The sequence below is a fragment of the Rana temporaria genome, chromosome 6, assembly GCF_905171775.1.
Source record: "Rana temporaria chromosome 6, aRanTem1.1, whole genome shotgun sequence".
Lineage (NCBI taxonomy): Eukaryota > Metazoa > Chordata > Amphibia > Anura > Ranidae > Rana > Rana temporaria.
Window position 1 is genome coordinate 204210977 of NC_053494.1, and position 20998 is coordinate 204231974.

Sequence of the window (20998 nt, forward strand, 5' to 3'; positions counted from 1 at the left end):
AATAGGTAGAAGAATACGTATCGGCCTAAACTGAGGAAAAAAAATGTTTTTTATATATGTTTTTGGGGGATATTTATTATAACAAAAAGTACAAAATATTGCATTTTTTTCAAAATTGTCGCTCTATTTTTGTTTATAGCGCAAAAAATAAAAACCGCAGAGGTGATCAAATACCACCAAAAGAAAGCTCTATTTGTGGGGAAAAAAGGACGCCAATTTTGTTTGGGAGCCACTTAGCACGACCGCGCAATTGTCTGTTAAAGCGACGCAGTCCCGAACTTTAAAAACCCCTTGGGTCTTTAGGCAGCATATTGGTCCGGGGCTTAAGTGGTTAAAAAAAAATTTGCTTGGATTGCAAAACGCTCGTAAACCGCGTTACTCGCAATCCGAGGTATTACTGTATTTGCAATTTTATTTGTTTGTTTTGTTAAATAAAACTGTTTAGCAAAGCCAGAGTTTCTTGGCGGGAATTGTTTGGGAAATAAGCGCGCAACTTGAAGTTATTTCATCCCGAAGCCGATATCTCCCGGCCACGTCCTGAAACGAGAATCAATGTCCGCTGGAGTCGGCCGCCTGCCCCAAACAGCCATTGATCTGCTTTGCGCGGCGTTCGCAGAACATCGATCTCGCCCGGCTGCAGACACATCCTGATAATCAGCACAAGTATTTAGCTGTGATGGCATTCAGAGAAAGAAGACGGGGGGGGGGGGGGGGGTGAATTAGCGCGGGGGCGAAGAAATAGGCACATAAAACACAGATGGCAAAAAATAAAATAAATAAAAATGCTTTCTATCTCTCACGGGAGAAAAAGTCAGAGACGGGTCGTCAAATTTAGTGAGCGCGGTTAAAACCAGTGCAGGTAGTTTATACAAATAATTCCTTTCTGTGTGCAGCCGGGAATCTCGATTCCTCTTTCGGCGGCAGACGTTGGAACAAAGTTTATGGCTGCGTCTGTCTTCCTTGTGCCGTTTAGTGGCGGAATAACTTCTCACAAGTGGACTGAGAGGTGTGAAATACGCTCCGACGGTTTTGCAGGGTGATTTTTAGCACCTGCTAAAGCACCCGAAAATAAGCGCGGCTAAATTTTAATTCTTCCGCCCGTCGGTAATGTGATGAAATGTTGTCGGCCTCGGCGGTAGAATTAGGAAAAGTGATGCCAACCTAGATCAAAGGAAATGGTTTTGTGAGACACAAGGTACCCATCGCTTGCACACCTACCCACAGATTTTACTTAAAGCTGAAGCTTCCTTCCCTGGCCCGGATTCAGAGAGCAATTGCGCCTGCGTAACCATAGTTACACAGCGCAATTGCTTGCTTGCGCCGGCGTTACGAATGCTCCTGATTCAGGAACATCGTAACGCCGACTGCAGCCTAAAATCTGCGTGGCATAAGGCTCTTATGCCACGCAGATTTTAGGCTGCATTCTTGCGATGACCGCTAGGGGGCGCTCCCATTGTGCTCAGTGTATAGTATGCAAATTGCATACTAACACCGATTCACAATGTTGCGCGAGCCCTGCGTATGCAAGTTACGGAGTTTCCGTACGGCGTCTTTAGCGTAAGGCTGCCCCTTCTAATAGTAGGGGCAGCCAATGCTAAAGTATACCCGCCGTTCCCGCGTCGTGAAATTTGAATTTCACGTCGTTTGCGTAAGTGATTCGTGAATGGCGCTGGACGCCATTCACGTTCACTTTGAAGCAAATGACGTCCTTGCGACGTCATTTGCCGCAATGCATGTCGGGAAAGTGTCGGAGCTACTGCTACTGCTCCGTGAATCGAGGGCAGCGGCGCAAATTTGCGGGGGCGCAGGGCAAAATCGTTTCCCTGTGCCTCCGTAATTTATGCGCAATTCTTACTGAATCCGGGCCCCTGTTTCGTCCCCCTCCCCCAATCAATGTTCTAGTGAAAATATAAAATAAAACCTTTCAGTAATTATGACATACATTATTTTCCCAATGATATCTTCACTGGGTCTCTAGGCTCGGCCCTGGCCAGTGGAGTCCCTCTGCTCCTTACATCAGGTGCCCCCAGCGGAGCCCCTCCTTACATGGGCCCAGCGGAGTCCCTCCTTATACATGTGCCTAGCAGAGTCCCTTCTTACATGTGTCCAGTGGAGCCCCATCCTTATATTTGCCCAGTGGAGCCCCATCCTTATATTTGCCCAGTGGAGCCCCATCCTTATATTTGCCCAGTGGAGCCCCATCCTAATATTTGCCCAGTGGAGCCCCATCCTTATATTTGCCCAGTGGAGCCCCATCCTAATATTTGCCCAGTGGAGCCCCATCCTAATATTTGCCCAGTGGAGCCCCATCCTAATATTTGCCCAGTGGAGCCCCATCCTTATATTTGCCCAGTGGAGCCCCATCCTTATATTTGCCCAGTGGAGCCCCATCCTTATATTTGCCCAGTGGAGCCCCATCCTTATATTTGCCCAGTGGAGCCCCATCCTTATATTTGCCCAGTGGAGCCCCATCCTTATATTTGCCCAGTGGAGCCCCATCCTAATATTTGCCCAGTGGAGCCCCATCCTTATATTTGCCCAGTGGAGCCCCATCCTAATATTTGCTCAGTGGAGCCCCATCCTAATATTTGCCCAGTGGAGCCCCATCCTTATATTTGCCCAGTGGAGCCCCATCCTAATATTTGCCCAGTGGAGCCCCATCCTTATATTTGCCCAGTGGAGCCCCATCCTTATATTTGCCCAGTGGAGCCCCATGCTTATATTTGCCCAGTGGAGCCCCATCCTAATATTTGCCCAGTGGAGCCCCATCCTTATATTTGCCCAGTGGAGCCCCATCCTTATATTTGCCCAGTGGAGCCCCATCCTTATATTTGCCCAGTGGAGCCCCATCCTTATATTTGCCCAGTGGAGCCCCATCCTTATATTTGCCTAGTGGAGCCCCATCCTTATATTTGCCCAGTGGAGCCCCATCCTTATATTTGCCCAGTGGAGCCCCATCCTTATATTTGCCCAGTGAAGCCCCATCCTTATATTTGCCCAGTGGAGCCCCATCCTAATATTTGCCCAGTGGAGCCCCATCCTTATATTTGCCCAGTGGAGCCCCATCCTAATATTTGCCCAGTGGAGCCCCATCCTTATATTTGCCCAGTGGAGCCCCATCCTAATATTTGCCCAGTGGAGCCCCATCCTTATATTTGCCCAGTGGAGCCCCATCCTTATATTTGCCCAGTGGAGCCCCATCCTAATATTTGCCCAGTGGAGCCCCTCCTTACATACGCACTTTTTTTTAAAAAAAAATGCGTCTTGTCTTCTTCAAGAAACACTTTTCCGTTTAGTTGCGCATTTAGTGCTCCTAGATAGAAATCCGCATCATTTTCATGGATTTGTTGAAGAACGTTAATCTGCGAAATGTAGACGGGAACGGGTTAAGACGCGCGGCTCTGTTCCCAAAGCCGACATAAAAAATGGTAATAGGACAGAAAAATAATTGTACTTTCCATCAAAATATTTTTTCCTCTTTAATCGAGTATTAGAGCGGCGCCTGGGTCATCCTGGTGCTGAACATCCGACAACTCTTTCCCGTCTTATCTAAATGTCGACATGTTGTGTTTTTTTTGTTGTGCTCGTGAGCGTTTTCCTTGCCACAGTTTATCTGCCAGCGTTTCACACTCTGCCGGCATGCTCGCTGATCATGTCTCTCCTCTCCACCGGATGATTTCCGCTCCCTCAGGAACACTCGCAGCCTTCTCGAAAATACACTTTCACGCTGGTAATTATTTTGAAGCCTAATTTAGCATTGTTTTATCTAATAGAGAATTATCCACGTGGCTTTGGGGGAGGCCGGCGCAGGATGTGTCCAACTTGTCAAGGACAATGATGGTTTGTGGGGAAAGGGTTGGCGGGGTTTTTTGTTTTTTTTTAAAGTAGATCTTGCGTAAAAAAAATAAAAATAAAATGGAAGATCTGTTAATGTTGCAGCTTTCCATCCCCTGATTTAAAAAACGGTCAGTGAAAGCTAGATACGGATTAAAACATTCAAAGAAAAATGTAAAAACAACGTGCCTTACACCCCAACTCCCAGCACACTTGCCTAGGCCAGTGTTTCTCAATCAGGGTGCGGCTGGGGGGGCGCAAACAAACTGAAAAAAAAAAAAAAACATCAATTGCAGCCACTGTGCTCATCAAACGCAGCCAGCGTGCCCATCAAACGCAGCCAGTGTGCCCATCAAATACAGCCAGTGTGCCCATCAAACGCAGCCAGTGTGCCCATCAAACACAGCCACTGTTCCCATCAAGCGCAGCCACTGTGCCCATCAAACGCAGCCATTGTGCCCATAAATTTCAGTCACTGTGCCATCAAACAAAGCTACTGTACCTATTTATTGCTGCCAGTGTGGCCATCAATTGGCGCTACTGTGCCCCATCAATTGCTGCCACTGTGCCCCATCAATTGCTGCCAGTGTGCCCATCAATTTCCGCTACTTGCCCATCAACTGCTGCCAGTGTGCCCCATCAATTGCTGCCATCGTGCCCATCAATTACCGCTAATGTGCCCCATCAAATGCTGCCAGTGTGCCCATCAATTACCGCTACTATGCCCCATCAATTACTGCCAGTGTGTCCATCAATTGCCGTTACTGTGTCCCATAAAATGCTTCCACTGTGCCCATCAAACACAGCCACTGTGCCCATAAATTGCCGCCACTGTGCCATCATATGCAGCTACTGTACCCATTAATTGCGGCCAGTATGTCCATTAATTGGCGCTACTGTGCCCCACCAATTGCTGCCACTGTGCCCCATCAATTGCTGCCACTGTGCCCCATCAAATGCTGCCACTGTGCCCCATCAATTGCTGCCAGTGTGCCCATCAATTTCCACTACTTGCCCATCAACTTGGGCTACTGTGCCTCATCAATTGCTGCCAGCTGCTCAAGACTTAACTGTCTCAGGTTAGGGTGCTGTCCTCCACGCTCTGAGGGTGTCCATCTGCATGCCTCACTGTGCCCATGCCTCACTGTGCTCATGCCTCACTGTGTCCATGCCTCACTGTGCCCATGCCTCACTGTGCCCATGCCTCACTGTGCCCATGCCTCACTGTGTCCATGCCTCACTGTGCCTCACTGTGTCCATGCCTCACTGTGCCCATGCCTGACTGTGTCCATGACTAGACTTACGTTTAACATGGGAGTATATAGAAGGGGTGCCCTGCTTAAAAAAATTGGTGCTCCCTGGCCGTAAGTTCCCCAGACAACAACCTTTGCACACCTGTAGAGGAGAACTAGGGCTACATGTGTGCCAAGTTTCGGGTCCAGGGAACCTACGGCCGGCCAGTATCGGGTCCCCAAAGTTACCGGAGAAATGACCGTTTAACATGGGAGTCTATGGAAGGGGTGCCCGAATTTGAAAAATCAGTGCTCCCCTGCCGTAGGTCCCCCAGACAACAAACTTTGCACACTTGTAGAGGAAGAGTGGGGCTACATGTGTGCTGGCCAGTAACGGGTCCCCAAAGTCTGGGAGATCAGGCGCAAAACGGTGGCTCGAGTATAAGCCGAGGGGGGCATTTTTAGCACAAAAAAATGTGCTGAAAAATTCGGCTTATTCTCGAGTATATACAGTATTCATTTAAAAAAAAAAAAAAAAATTGGGGAAATGATATTATGAATATATTAATGGTCAATTTATATGCAATCAGTGATTAGCAGAATTCCTCTTTAAAAGGAGTTGTAAAGGAAAACATTTTTTTGCCTAAAATTATTGGGGTAGATTCACATACAAATGTGAGATACGCTACACCGCTGTAACTTACTTTTTGTTGGTTCGAATCCAGAAAGAATTTGCGTCGTAAGTTACGGCGGCATAGTGTATCTATGGCGGCAGAATTCGAATTGGGGGGCGTGTTTCATTTAAATGAAGCGCGTCCCCGCGCCGAATGAACTGTGCATTGCGCTAAATGACGTCGCAACAACGTCATTTTTGTAAACATAGACGTTAATTACGTCCATCCCGATTCACGGACGACTTACGCAAAAAAAAAAAAAAATTAGACGCGGGAACGACGGCCATACTTAACATGGCAAGTCTAACTATACGCCGCAAAAAAGCAGCTTTAACTATACGCCGGAAAAAGCCGACTAGAGAGGACGTAAGAGAATGCGACGGCCGCGCGTACGTTCGTGGATCGTCGGAAATAGCTAATTTGCATACCCGACGCGGAAAACGACCTGAACGCCACCCAGCAGACGCCGAAGTATTGCATCTTAGATCCGAAAGGCGTACGAGGATGTATACCTGTCGGATCTAACCCAGATGCCGTCGTATCTTGGTTTGAGGATTCAAAACAAAGATACGACGCAGGAAATTTGAAAGTACGCCGGCGTATCAGTAGATACGCCGACGTACTCTGTCTGTGGATCTGCCCCTATCTCTGCAAGGTAGACAGACAGAATAGTGTAATGATTCTGTTAAAAAACAAGTAAATACCTATTAAATTCCTTCATCTATATCACCTCCGGCGTTCTAGTTTCTGTTCTCTCATTCACTTCCTGGTTTGCGGCGCTCGTTCATGTAAGAACTACATTTCCCAGTATGCATTGCGGCACGCCCAGTAATTCACACCTCCTTGAAGTCTCTAAGGCCCCGTACACACGTCCGAGGAACTCGACGTGCCAAACACATCAAGTTCCTCGTCGAGTTCAGTGTGGAAGCCGCCGAGGAGCTCGGCGGGCCGACTTTCCTCATTGAACAACGAGGAAAAAGAGAACATGTTCTCTTTTCGGCCCGACGAGTTCCTCGTCGGCTTCCTCGCTGAAAAGTGTACACACCACCGAGTTTCTCGGCAGAATCCAGCTCCGACCGAGTTTCTGGCTGAATTCTGCCGAGAAACTCGGTCGTGTGAACAGGGCCTAACACGTAGAGAGCGTCCTGCCACACAGACGTAGTTCCCAGGAGGGGGTGAGAGCACGTCACTGACCACCGCAGTAAAGCCTCCCTTCACGGTGGTGAGTAACAATCAGACAAGCAGGAAGTGAACAGAACAGAGAAGAAATAGAGCAACTTCTGAGCAAAAACGAACAATGAGGAAGTGAAAAGAGGAATATCTGCAGGTAAAGGATGCTTATTATGAAAAAAAAAAAAAAAATCCTCTACAACCCCTTTAAGGGGGGAAGTTTGGCCGGAGGCCCAGCCACGAAGAGGTTACTAGAATCCATAGTCACTGAGCGGAACGATAAACCGTGCCATATACATTATTGACAATAAATTCTGTCCTGCCTCCCTCAACCAAACAAATTGTGTTGAAGATGGATTTATAACCTCTCTGCAATAAGGGATTCTGTTCATGCCCTGCAACCTACACAATGCATTTCCATCCTTCTAATCCCACTCCTTGCCTTGCAAAAATATTGCCATTGTTAATGTGGTATTATAAAAAAATAAATAATGAAACGTGTTATTACAAAGAATGGATTGCTGTATTTTACATAAGACCCAACAAATATAAGAGGCATATTTGGGCCTTAAGAGAACAGATTAAAGAATCTAAAGCTTGGGGAGGTTGCAAAGTTCTGCTGGCCTTCTTTATTCTTATAGAACGTGTGCAGGTCACATCCTTTTACTGTGCATATTGGGGGCATTTGATTATTTATATATTTAAAATTTAAAGCAAACCTGTACTTTACCCGAGCATTAACCACTTCAGCCCCGGACCATTTGGCTGGCCAAAGACCAGAGCACTTTTTGCGATACGGCACTGCGTCGCTTTAACTGACAATTGCGCGGTCGTGCGACGTGGCTCCCAAACAAAATTGTCCTTTTTTTCCCCACAAATAGAGCTTTCTTTTGGTGGTATTTGATCACCTCTGCGGTTTTTATTTTTTGCTCTATAAACAAAATAAGAGCAACAATTTTGAAAAAAAAAGCAATGGGCTGGATTCAGGTAGATTTGCGCTTTTTTTACGGAGGCGCAGGGAAACGTTTTTGCCCTGCGCCCCCGCAAATTTACTGCGCTGCCCTTGATTCACAGTAGCTCCGTAAATTGCGTGGGCGCGCCGGCAAAATGCCGGGCGTAAGCGTGCGCAATCTAAATGATCCCGTAGGGGGCGGGAATCATTTAAATTAGGCGCGTTCCCGCGCCGATCGTAGAGCGCATGCTCCGTCGGGAAACTTTCCCGACGCGCATTGCGGCAAATGACGTCGCAAGGACGTCATTTGCTTCAAAGTGAACGTGAATGGCGTCCAGCGCCATTCACGAATCACTTACGCAAACTACGTAAATTTGAAATTTTGCGACGCGGGAACGACGGGTATACATAACATTGGCTGCCCCTGCTAATAGGGGCAGCCTTACGCGAAAACCGCCGTATGGAAACGACGTAAACTGCGTACGCAGGGCTCACGTAACGTTGTGAATCGGCGTTAGTATGCAATTTGCATACTATACGCTGAGCACAACGGGAACGCCACCTAGCGGCCATCGCAAGAATGCAGCCTAAGATATGCGGGCATAAGAGCCTTATGCCGCGCATATCTTAGGCTGCAGTCGGCGTAACGAGGTTCCTGAATCAGGAGCATTCGTTACGCAGGGGCAAGTAAGCAATTGCGCTGCGTAACTTATGGTTACACAGGCGCAATTGCTTCTTGAATCCAGCCCAATATTTTTAACTTTTTGCTATAATAAATATCCCCCAAAAAATATATATAAAAAAATATTTTTTTCCTCAGTTTAGGCCGATACGTATCCTTCTACATATTTTTGGTAAAAAAACGCAATAAGCGTTTATTGATTGGTTTGCGCAAAAGTCTACAAAATAGGGGATAGTTTTATGGCATTTTTATTAATATTTTTTTTTTACTAGTAATGGCGGCGATCAGCGATTTTTATCATGACTGCGACATTTTGGCGGACACATCGGACACTTTTGGTGCTATTTTGGGACCATTCACAATTACACAGCGATCAGTGCTATAAATATGTACTTATTACTGTGTAAATGTGACTGGCAGTGAAGGGGTTAACCAGGAGGGGGCGCTGAAGGGGTTAAGTGTGTCCTAGGGATGTGTTCTAACTGTAGGGGGGATGGGCTAAGTGTGACACAACACTGATCACCGCTGCCGATTACAGGGAGCGGTGATCAGTGTCCTGTCACTAAGAAGAATGGGGAAATGCTTGTTTACATTAGCATTTCCCCATTCTTCCTCCCCGTGAGCCGATCGGGGGTATCTCACGGAACGGGCGTGCGTGCGCCCACAATACCATGTCTTAAAGGTGACGTACATGTACGTTATTCTGCCTGTACATGTCATTCTGCTGACGTATATTGGCGTGAGTCGGTCAGCAAGCAGTTAAAGGCACCATAAAGGTGCCTGCTCTAGCCTTCCATGGGTAGGCAGGTGAAGTCTGCTTTCTTCACTGCAGGTGGTGCTGAACCGCATCAGCATTGCAGTGGAGAGGAAGTCAAGAGAAACATGATTCCTCTATGGTTTCCTGGGTCACTTTGGGCGAGCTATCCAGTTGGATGTTGCTGTACCATGTGACTCTGAGGGGCATTTTGGGTCAGGCAGAGTCTATTTAAGACCTTGGCTCACGGGTTTGGTGCACATTTCTCCGGTGCGTAGTGTTTGGACAGGTCACCCATCTGACAGGGACAGTGATTAATGGCAGGGAAAGGGTTTCCAGACAAGTAGGGAAACGATGGGGACACGCATCCATCCTGTAAACCTCCCTATTTGGGTGCCGACCTGCCAGGCCACATTCTGCTTCTCAAGACAGACGCTGTCGCCACATGTAAGACATGCTCTGCTGCACACTGCTGTTATATACTGTGAGAGTTCCCGGTCGGGTGACTTCCCATTGGGTTTGTTATGCATTGCTGGACTTGTGACCTGATCCTGTGTATCCCAACTTGGCTTGTTGATCCTGCTTGTTCCTGAACCTCTGTTGCTGACTCTGGCTTGGGACCTGACCTTGCTTCCTGCTTGTTGTTTCGGTACTTCTTCTGTTTGCTTGACGCTGACCTTGGCCTGGATCTGACTCTGCTCCTGATTCCTGCTGCCCGGGTTGTTGCCGACCTCTACCGTATGACTACGCATCCCAGATCCAATATCCGCCTTCTGCCAACTGGTCTGCTTCAGCTCCGCATCTGCTACCAATATTCCGAACCAGATCTCCTACAGGCACCTATGCCCCTCTGTACCCTGTTATCTGTAATCATCCCCAAGGGAAACAGGGCAAGAGGTGTAAGGGCAGCCATCTTGTTAACTAGGCTTCAACCAGGTACGTGACACCAGCCCTGCTTTCCCAATTGGCCAGAATTATTTTGGTGTTTTTTATTGACTGATGTCAGATTCCAGCCAATTAGGAAAGACGTGTTTGGTGTCAGAAACAATAACACCAGCTCTTCTTTTCCAATTGGCTGGAATTATTATATTGCTTTCTTTTGGCAGATGTCACATTCCAGCCAATTGACAAAAGGGGCCTGGGGTCGGATATGATGGTGCAGCCTTCTTTTCCTGATTGGTTGGAAATATTATTTTGTATTCTTATTGGTTGATGTCAGCCAATAGAAAAAAAAAAAGAATTCTGAAAAATTGGGAAAGGAGGGTGTTAAAGAGAGCACTGAGCACTTTTCAGCACGTTATAAATGGAATTTATTTTTGATAGACTTTTTATATTTATTTTGTATGAATTTCTGCTTTATATGATTACATTTTTATTTATTTAAGATTGTGCATTTTAAATTACTAGTGGTGCATCATGTGAGGTATGGTTATTTATGTGATTGATTTTCTTGGAGAATGCTTGTAATCCAAAGCACTCGCATATTAAAGAGAGTTTCCCCAAGTCAATGGAAGCAAAGATAATTAGTTCCGCATTGACTTCTATGGCATGCAATACCGCATGTGGCCAGAGGTGGAGGGGCCCCGGAGAGAGCCTCGGAAATAGGCTCGGGAACAGCTCGGCTGAACTCGGAAAACCTCGGAAAGGTTCGGGAACGGAGTATTTTTGAGTTTTTGGGAGTATTTCCAAACGGCTCTGATCGGCTCTGCTCGGCTCCGGCACCCTCGTACCTCTAGCCAAATGCGGTACTGTACACCCCTTTAGCTTAAATTTTGTTCATTTTGCGAGACAACACTCGCAAACCGAGTCAGAATTGTTTTCAAAAAGTTGCTCGTTATTTAAAATGCTCATTAACCGCGTTACTCGTAAACCAAGGTTCCACTGTATTTGGTTGAAGCAGTTCTTATTTTCTCACATTTCTGAGCTTGAGATTTTGTTTTTCTTAAATAGATTGTAAATTCTTCTGATATCTGCAACAAACTTGCTGGCTTGTTCACCAGGTCCAAAAAGGAGAAAGGAAGCCGTAAAAATAAAAATAAAGCAGCCATCGCATCTACACACGACCGTTTTTCATGACGAGAAAAAGGTAATTTTTAAAAATTGGTCGTGAAAAACGGTCGTGTGTAGGCTCCAGAGCATTTTTTTCTCGAGGAGAAAAATGGGCAAATTTTTTTTAGAACCTGCGAAATTTTTTCTCTTAGTTTTTCACGTCGTGGGGCAAAAAATGCGCATGCTCAGAAGCAAGTTATGAGACGGGAGCGCTCGTTCTGGTAAAACTAGCGTTTGTAATGGAGAAAGCACATTTGTCACGCTGTAACAGACTGAAAAGCCCAAATCGTCTCTCACCAAACTTTTACTAACACGAGAATCAGCAAAAGCAGCCTAAAGGGTGGCGCCGTCTGAATGGAACTTCCCCTTTATAGTGCCGTCGTACGTGTTGTACGTCACCGCGCTTTGCTCAAGCATTTTTTTTTCATGAATGTGTGTATGCAAGGCAGGCTTGAGAGGAATCGCGACAAATCACATAAAAAAAATAACTTTTTTTTTCTTCCATGACATGAATAACGTTCATGTGTACGTGGCATAAGAGTTGGTGGGCTGCAATATACAGTAATAAATGCTTATTTTTGGGGTTTATTACTGCTTTAGGTCTCTGCAGTACTGTACATTTCTTTAATTTCCCTCTTGAATAACTTCATAGTCAGCAGATGGACTAAGACAGGGGTGTCCAAACTTTTTTCAAAGAGGGCCAGATTTGATGAAGTGAACATGCGTGAGGGCCGACCATTTTGCCTGACATTCTTTGAACCATTAAAATTCCATCTAAGTGTGTTCGTCTGAGCACTAATACACTGGCCAACAAGAATTCTCTTGCCTTTCTGGCTGTGTGTGATGAAGAGATGAGCTTGGGTGTGTTATTTGGATATACTGTATATATTTCTTTTGTGGCCCCAACGAATCCCAGAGCGCTGCTCAGGACTAAGGATGAGCTTGGGCGTGTTATTTGGATATACTGTATTTATCGGCGTATAACACGCATAAGCTTAGCATTGCCATGAATGCAGCCTCACCATTGCCCTGAATGCAGCCTCACCATTGCCCTGAATGCAGCCTCACCATTGCCATGAATGCAGCCTCACCATTGTCATGAATGCAGCCTCACCATTGCCCTGAATGCAGCCTCACCATTGCCATGAATGCAGCCTCACCATTGTCATGAATGCAGCCATACCATTGCCATGAATGCAGCCATACCATTGCCATGAATGCAGCCATACCATTGCAACCAATGCAGCCTTACCATTGCAACCAATGCAGCCTTACCATTGCAACCAATGCAGCCTCACATGTGCCATAAATGCAGTCTCACATGTGCCATAAATGCAGCCTCGCATGTGCCCTAATTGCAGCCTTACCATTGCCATCAGTGCAGCCGGATCGATGCCCATCTGCAGCCTCGGAGGGCAGAGGGAGGGGGGCGGGACGAGTGCAGGAGAATCTCTTGTTTACTCTGTGGCCTCTTTAATACAAAGTCCCGCCTCCTATGATAGACAGAACAGTCGTCCAATGGCATCCCAGGAGACAGGACTTCCAATACAGACACTGCTGAGTAAACAGGAGATTCTCTTCATGTTATCTGACGGCGCTCGTCCTGCCCCCTCCCTGTTCCCTCCAAGGCAGTGCCGATAAATATGGTATATATCTTTTGTGGCCCTGGGGGCCACAAACAATATATATATATACAAATCCCCAGGGGGGCCATATTAAATCAACAGGGGGGCAGCATTTTGCCAGCGGGCCAGACTTTGGACATGCCTGGACTATGACGTCCAATCTTCAGGTCTTCATGCTATCACTCTCTATAGTAACTATAACCTGGTTGGCAGGTAACTTGTGCCAGGCACGGAGTTGAGACTCATGCCCCCCTGCTTTCAGAATACCAGAACAGCTGCAGTGATGCATCATTTTTTATGCACCTTTGATAAGATCTCTCGCAGAGAACCCATTAATACGCTGATTAACATTTATAACTTCAGTTCTCGTGCTGATAGAAGGGAAAAGTCATGTATGGCATTTGCCACCTGTGCGTTTCCGAGACAAGAGATAACAAAGGAGGTGCCAATGTGTTATTTGTACAGTTAACAAATAAATTGCAATGTGGTTTTTATACAGACAGTGCAAACAGAATAGCCCGGATTCACAAAGCACTTATGCCGACGTATCTCGAGATACGCCGCGTAAGTGTAAATATGCGCCGTCGTATCTATGCGCCGTGCCCACAAAACTGAGATACGCAAAAAAATAGGCTTCATCCGACAGACGTAACTTTCCTACGCTGGCGTATCGTGGGCACATATTTACGATGGACGCATCTGGTGCTCCCATTGATTTCCTATTCAAATATGGAAATAAAGGAGATACGTCGATTCACGAACGTACTTGCGCCCGGCGCACAATATACGCGGTTTGCGTAAGTCGTATGTCCGGCGTAAAGTTATTCCCCATATATGAGGCGCAACCCATGCAAAGGTATGGACAAGGGAACTCAAGCCGTCGTATTTTATGTCGTTTACGTTGTACGTGAATATGGCTGGGCGTAGGTAACGTTCACGCCGTAGGCAGTGATCCGTCGTATCTTAGGCATTAGTTCCGACGTGATTCTGAGCATGCGCACTGGGATGCGTCCACGGGACAGTGCATGCGCCGTTCGTTATTCGTATCTGGCTGAGACTCAGCCCATCATTTGCATAGCTCACGCCCACTTCCACCTACGCCGGCTTACGCCGAGGAAACCCAGCGCAGTTTGGGAGGCAAGTGCTTTGTGAATTCTGTGCTTGCCTCTCTGCGCTGCGTCGGCGTAGTGTATATTAGATACGCTACGGCGGCAGGAATATGCGCCGATGTATGTGAATCCGGGTCAATGTGTATAGTGAACTTGGCCAGGAAAATCCAAAAAGCAGGTTCTTCCAAAATAATGAAATGCAACTGTGTGACTGTGAAGGTTAATTTATCCAAGTTGTGATGTAGCTCAGTAATAGACAAATTACCTAAAATACGGAACCTCATGTTTGGCCTCTAACATCACCAAAGGGCCAAACATAATATTTAGTAAATGTAGTGCTACAAAAAGCTGTCTAAGACTGAAAACATACAATAGGATATGGCCAGAGACAATGGGCATGCTACAAGAGATGGCCTAAGGCCCCGTACACACGATAGTATCCATCCGCAGATAAATCCCAGCAAATGGGTTTCTGCGGATAGATCCTATGGTGTGTACACGCCAGCGGATCTGTTTCCGCGGAGAAATCTCCTCTGGAATGGATTCCAGCAGATGGATATGTTGTGCAGCACAGCAAATATCCGATCTGCTGGAATCCATTCCAACGGATGGATCCGCTCGTCTGTACAGACTTACCGGATCCATTCGTCCAAAGGGATTCCCCGCACGCGTCATAATGATTTGACGCATGCGTGGAATTCCTTATATGACAGCGTCGCGCCCGTCGCCGCGTCATAATCGCGGCGACGGCGCGACACGTCATCGGCAGAGGATTTCCGCGCGGATTTCAATGCGATGGTGTGTACACTCCATCCCATCGAAATCAGCGGAAATCTTTGAGAGGATTTATCCGTGGAAACGGTCCGCTGGACCGTATCTGCGGATAAATCCTCTCGTGTGTATGGGGCCTAAGACTGCAGACATACGATAATTAATCGTCCGAGACTGCAGACATGGTTCAAAGGATGGTCAGAGATTGCATACATACTATAATTGATGGTCCAAGACTGCAGACATGGTACAAGAGATGGTCAGAGACTGCAGACATACTATAGTTGATGGCCCGAGACTGCAGACATGGTACAAGAGATGGTCAGAGACTGCATACATACTATAATTGACGGTCCGAGACTGCAGAGATGGTACAAGAGATGGTCAGAGACTGCAGACATACTATAATTGATGGTCCGAGACTGCAGACATGGTACAAGAGATGGTCAGAGACTGCAGACATACTATAATTGATGGTCCAAGACTGCAGACATGGTACAAGAGATGGTCAGAGATTGCATACATACTATAATTGATGGCCGAGACTGCAGACATGGTACAAGAGATGGTCAGAGACTGCAGACATACTATAATTGATGGTCCGAGACTGCAGACCTGCTACAAGAGATGGTCCGAGACTGCAGACATGCTACGAGAGATTTGGAAAAAGAGGGATAGGATCTGACTGGTCTAGACTAAAAAATAGTATTTTTAACAATAGCACCTCATCCCAAAATTATATATGGGAAAGTAGAACAGTGGCGGGACTATAACGGTGCATGCAGAAACCAGTAAAGAAAGATAGAACCAATACTATAAATTTTTTAATGATTTATTAAAAAACACAGAGTAGCGTCAGGTTGTAAGGCATATCATAGACTATACAAAAGCCTACTACACAAATCAACAACCTGATCACAAGTACAAAGTTAAAAAGTTCCCATAACAGACATTAGTACTGTAACAGAGATCGCAACCTGGTTGGTAAACCCTATATATTTCACCCGGTTAGGCTTCTTCAGGGGTGGTTGAGATCAGAGTTTAGGATTCTGATAATGACATACAGAAAAAGAAAATTAGTGATTTATACATAAATACATTAAATATACATAAACAATAAATAAAGTCGCTCAGCCAGTGTATATCACATAATGCCCACCTGCTGGTCCGTAGTGGGAGTAAAAAGACAACAGGGTGCGTATATACCCTGGTTCCATCACATGCCTGAAAGGTCAGGCCGGATGAGCACAAGTTGACAGCCACAAGGATAACCTAGGCAGGAAAAGGTGAGAGGCCGCTGCAGATGGAATTCACACAATCCCCAACCATCGGAGGGGCAAGGGGGGGCACCCAGAGACAGGGTGACCAACTGTGGAGAAGAGTAGCAATATCAGTATCTATTACAATAAGAATGTTTAATAAAAATATTTATAGAAAGTAATAAGAAAAAGTGTACACTCACAGTGCTTAAATGAACAGGTATAGCATCTGTGGAGGCATATGCCTAGCTTAGGACCGAAGGCTTGTCAAATCTGTAACAAGCTGAGCCAAATATTATGTCACAAAATATGCAAAAAAAATATAATTGGGAAACAAACAGAAAAAAAGGGGGAAAGAGAGAACAAAGAAAGAAAGAAAGAATGGAGACAAGAAAAAAAGAAGTAAACAATGGTTTACTTCTGTATTATGAATATCAATATAATGATTATAGTAATCTTCAGCAAAAAGCTATTCCATAATAGGATAAAAAGATCCGCTCATAAAGAAAAAGTTTGTTGGAAAATAAGCCAAAAAAAAGGTTGGTAAGAAGACAGTTAGTGAGGGACATAATAATTGTTTAAGCAAGGAAATAGGTTTGTATAAACAGCAGCTATTAGGCATGGTAGAGAGGATACCTGGTCAATCGATCTCAGCAGCACAGGTTATCTCCACAGGAGTGTACAGCACACTGACGCTCCACAACAGGACATAGTCCTGATATACCCCTCAGCCCCTCCCACACGTCCGTGCGTCAGAGGGGGCGCAGTCGGGCGTGAGCGGACACATAGTGTCAGTGCGCAGACGCCCCACACTGATGCTTAACATGAGGCCTACAATCCCCAGCAACCCCTGGGTTAGAAGGCGTGGACGGCCGAGTGATCGGCCAATCACAGCGCACCGGGGGAGGGGCACCGCCAGAAAGCGGAGCGGCCCATAGGCAAGGAAACAAACCCCATGTCTAAGAGCCGGGAGTGGCCAAAGCGCCGGTGGATAGGGCGGGGAGCCAGCAGTCAGGGGGGAGAGAAAGAAAACCACTGACAGAAACGGGCTCACAAGGTGAAGCCCTTGGGTGTCCAAATGGAGGGAGACACAAGGTGAAAAAACAAGCGCAGCAGCATCACAAATCCAACAGTGTAAAAAAGGGATTATCCAACGGGCAAAGGAATAGCAACTTGGTATGGTAAAAGAATATGTCATGGCCCATAACTTAAAAAGGCAGGGCCATTGAAAAAACCCAGTATGGAAGTAGGCAGGGTGGCAAGTGCATATATAAAGTGGCAGAGCGATTCACAACAAAGTTCATACACATACATAGTAATTGTAGATCAGAATAATGATTGAAAACAAACACATTCATCTCTTTGCCCGGAAATTAATGTTCAAGGTCATCTATAATAAACCATCTATCGAGCCAGACAATAGCAATTTTGAGCAACTTAAAAATGATGCCGATGAGATACAGGCCATCGAGACTTTGATGGAACTATGGGAGGAAGGTCATGTGGATGATGATTCCCCCCTGGTACCACCCACTTTGGGAATGTGTGCCCCAGAGGTCACTTTTCCTCCACCTATGTCCTTTAAACCCAAATCGCTAAATTTTCCACTCCTGAACAAAAATGCCAGTATATGGTCATTTGTCCAGCAGACCACAAAAGAAGTGGAGAAAATTGACCTTTCTAACAACTCCCCAAACCTCACTTTCAACCAACGACAAGCTCTCAGAAGTCTTCAGGATAATCGCTCCATAGTAATCAAACCCTCAGACAAAGGGGGCAACGTAGTAGTCATGAACGTAAAAGACTACGAACGTATGTGTTACAAGATCCTTGAAAATAAGGATTGGTACCGCCCAATATCTCAGTCAGTAATTCTAAGCTTCAATAATGAATACTACGCCCTTATCACTCAGGCCTATCGTCAGGGCCTGATTGATAAGGATACGTGGAACTTTCTGAACACTCAGGAACCTAGGGTTCCTACAATGTACGCCCTACCGAAGATTCATAAATCTCTCAAATGCCCACCAGGTAGACCCATAGTATCGGGCTGTGCGGGGTTAACAGAAAATGCCAGTTCTCTGGTTGATAATTACCTTCGCCCGCATGTTACCGCCCTGTCCTCGTACATCAAGGACACGATTGACCTTTTGCAAACTATCGACGGCATATCAGTCCCACCCAATACCTGGTTGGTTGCTATCGATATTGAAAGTCTTTATAACGCAATCCCCCACGATAGGGGTATTGAAGTTGTGGGTAAAATTCTAAAGGATAGAGGCGATCAGGCAGAACCTTATAATATGTTTATCCTGGGTTTATTAAAGTTCATTCTCACCAGAAATGTGTTCATGTTTGGACTCTCCCACTTCCTCCAGGTGCAGGGGGTTGCGATGGGGACTAAATGTGCCCCATCGTATGCCAACCTGTACCTGGGGGGGTGGGAGAAGGAGCTCTTTTCTGATGATGAATCCTCGATGTATCTGTGCCACGTTATTTCGTGGTACAGATACATCGATGACGTTCTGCTACTGTGGTCTGGTGGCAGAACGGAACTTGAGTTATTCATGAATAGACTGGCCAAAAATACCTTTAATCTTAAGTTTACCATGGAATGCAGTCTAAAATCGATTAATTTTCTCGATCTCACCATTTTCATTGGATCGGATGGAACTGTCTACTCCTCTCTCTTTCGTAAGCCTTCTGCAGGTAACACTATTCTGCATGCCTCTAGTGGCCATCCGCAGTCGCTTGTAAAAAGCATACCCTACAGCCAATACATTAGACTAAAAAGGAATTGTGTCCTTAAGAAAGATTATGAAATAGCTGCTAGAAACCTATATTTTCGTTTGAAAGATAGAGGTTACAGTCACAATATCCTGAAGAAGGCCTACAATCGAGCTGCGAGTATTGACCGCAGAGACCTGATTTTTCCCCCCAGAAAGGTTAACTCCCTGCAACCAATACGTCTGCTCACTCAGTATTCTGCTTGCCATGCACAGTTTAGGGAAATTTTGGATAGGTATTGGCCGTTACTACTGGCTGACAATACTGTCAATAAATTTATTAAGGATCGACCTGAAGTCACTTACCGCAGAGCACCATCTCTACGGGACAAACTTGTTCAGAGTCATCACAATCCCCTAGAAAATTCCCCACACATAATCAACGGCACCTTCTCATGTAAAGGATGCCATATGTGTCCTTTTATCCTAAGTGGATCGACAGTCGTCCTGCCTGGTGGACGTACCCACACCATCCGGCATCGGGTCACGTGCCAGACTGTTGGCGTGGTGTACCTGGCCAAATGCCTATGTGGGTGCTTCTACGTAGGCAAGACGAAAAGACCTTTTCACAAACGTATATCGGACCATATTGCACCTATTCGAAAAAAATTGTCCACCACTGCCATCAGCTGGCATGTTGGACATGAGCACAATTTCGAGCCTACTATGGTGAAATTCACTGCCCTGGAACATGTGCCTACAGATGTTAGGGGTGGGGGTATTGATCGCAGTCTTCTGCAACTTGAAACTAAATGGATACAAACTTTAAACGCCACCCATTACCCAGGACTGAATGAATATATCAGCTTTAAATCTTTCCTGTAAGGGCTACCTATTTTGTGTGTCTCAATCCCACTGTCCCTGTGCTCTATTGACTGACTCGCCACGCTTTCATCGGGCGACCGTCTGGGTTGTTCCAGCATGAAATATATGATGCCTGTCACTCTGAATCATCTGTCTGTTTTGTTTTCCATTCTCTTTTCCCTTCCTTTCCCCCCCCCCCTCCCCCTTCCTCCCCCTTTTCCTTCCCTCCATCCTCTGTTTTCCCCTTCCCTTTCTTCTACCCCTTCTTGTCACCCTCTCCCTCTATATGCTCTACCCTTTCCCCTGATCTTTTTCCCTGTTCTTCTCTTTCCTTTTCCTTTTTCTCTGTCTGTTTTTCTTTTCTTGGCTATTTTGGCATTTTGCTAATTGATGTATATGTATGAAATATTATTTTTGTATACAAATGCTCTATATGTGTTTGTTTTCAATCATTATTCTGATCTACAATTACTATGTATGTGTATGAACTTTGTTGTGAATCGCTCTGCCACTTTATATATGCACTTGCCACCCTGCCTACTTCCATACTGGGTTTTTTCAATGGCCCTGCCTTTTTAAGTTATGGGCCATGACATATTCTTTTACCATACCAAGTTGCTATTCCTTTGCCCGTTGGATAATCCCTTTTTTACACTGTTGGATTTGTGATGCTGCTGCGCTTGTTTTTTCACCTTGTGTCTCCCTCCATTTGGACACCCAAGGGCTTCACCTTGTGAGCCCGTTTCTGTCAGTGGTTTTCTTTCTCTCCCCCCTGACTGCTGGCTCCCCGCCCTATCCACCGGCGCTTTGGCCACTCCCGGCTCTTAGACATGGGGTTTGTTTCCTTGCCTATGGGCCGCTCCGCTTTCTGGCGGTGCCCCCCCCCCGGCGCGCTGTGATTGGCCGATCACTCGGCCGTCCACGCCTTCTAACCCAGGGGTTGCTGGGGATTGTAGGCCTCATGTTAAGCATCAGTGTGGGGCGTCTGCGCACTGACACTATGTGTCCGCTCACGCCCGACTGCGCCCCCTCTGACGCACGGACGTGTGGGAGGGGCTGAGGGGTATATCAGGACTATGTCCTGTTGTGGAGCGTCAGTGTGCTGTACACTCCTGTGGAGATAACCTGTGCTGCTGAGATCGATTGACCAGGTATCCTCTCTACCATGCCTAATAGCTGCTGTTTATACAAACCTATTTCCTTGCTTAAACAATTATTATGTCCCTCACTAACTGTCTTCTTACCAACCTTTTTTTGGCTTATTTTCCAACAAACTTTTTCTTTATGAGCGGATCTT

At 46.1% G+C, this 20998-nt stretch overlaps 1 long non-coding RNA gene across 1 annotated transcript; it reads right to left on the reverse strand.

Annotated features, from left to right (window-relative positions):
• Positions 1-15863: 15863 nt before the first annotated feature.
• Positions 15864-16382, reverse strand: LOC120942698. Its single transcript, XR_005750250.1, has 3 exons — positions 16315-16382; positions 16012-16221; positions 15864-15901 (listed from the first exon to the last, which is right to left on the reverse strand). It is a non-coding gene; the product is annotated as an uncharacterized LOC120942698 (long non-coding RNA).
• Between the last annotated feature and the right edge of the window lie 4616 nt (positions 16383-20998).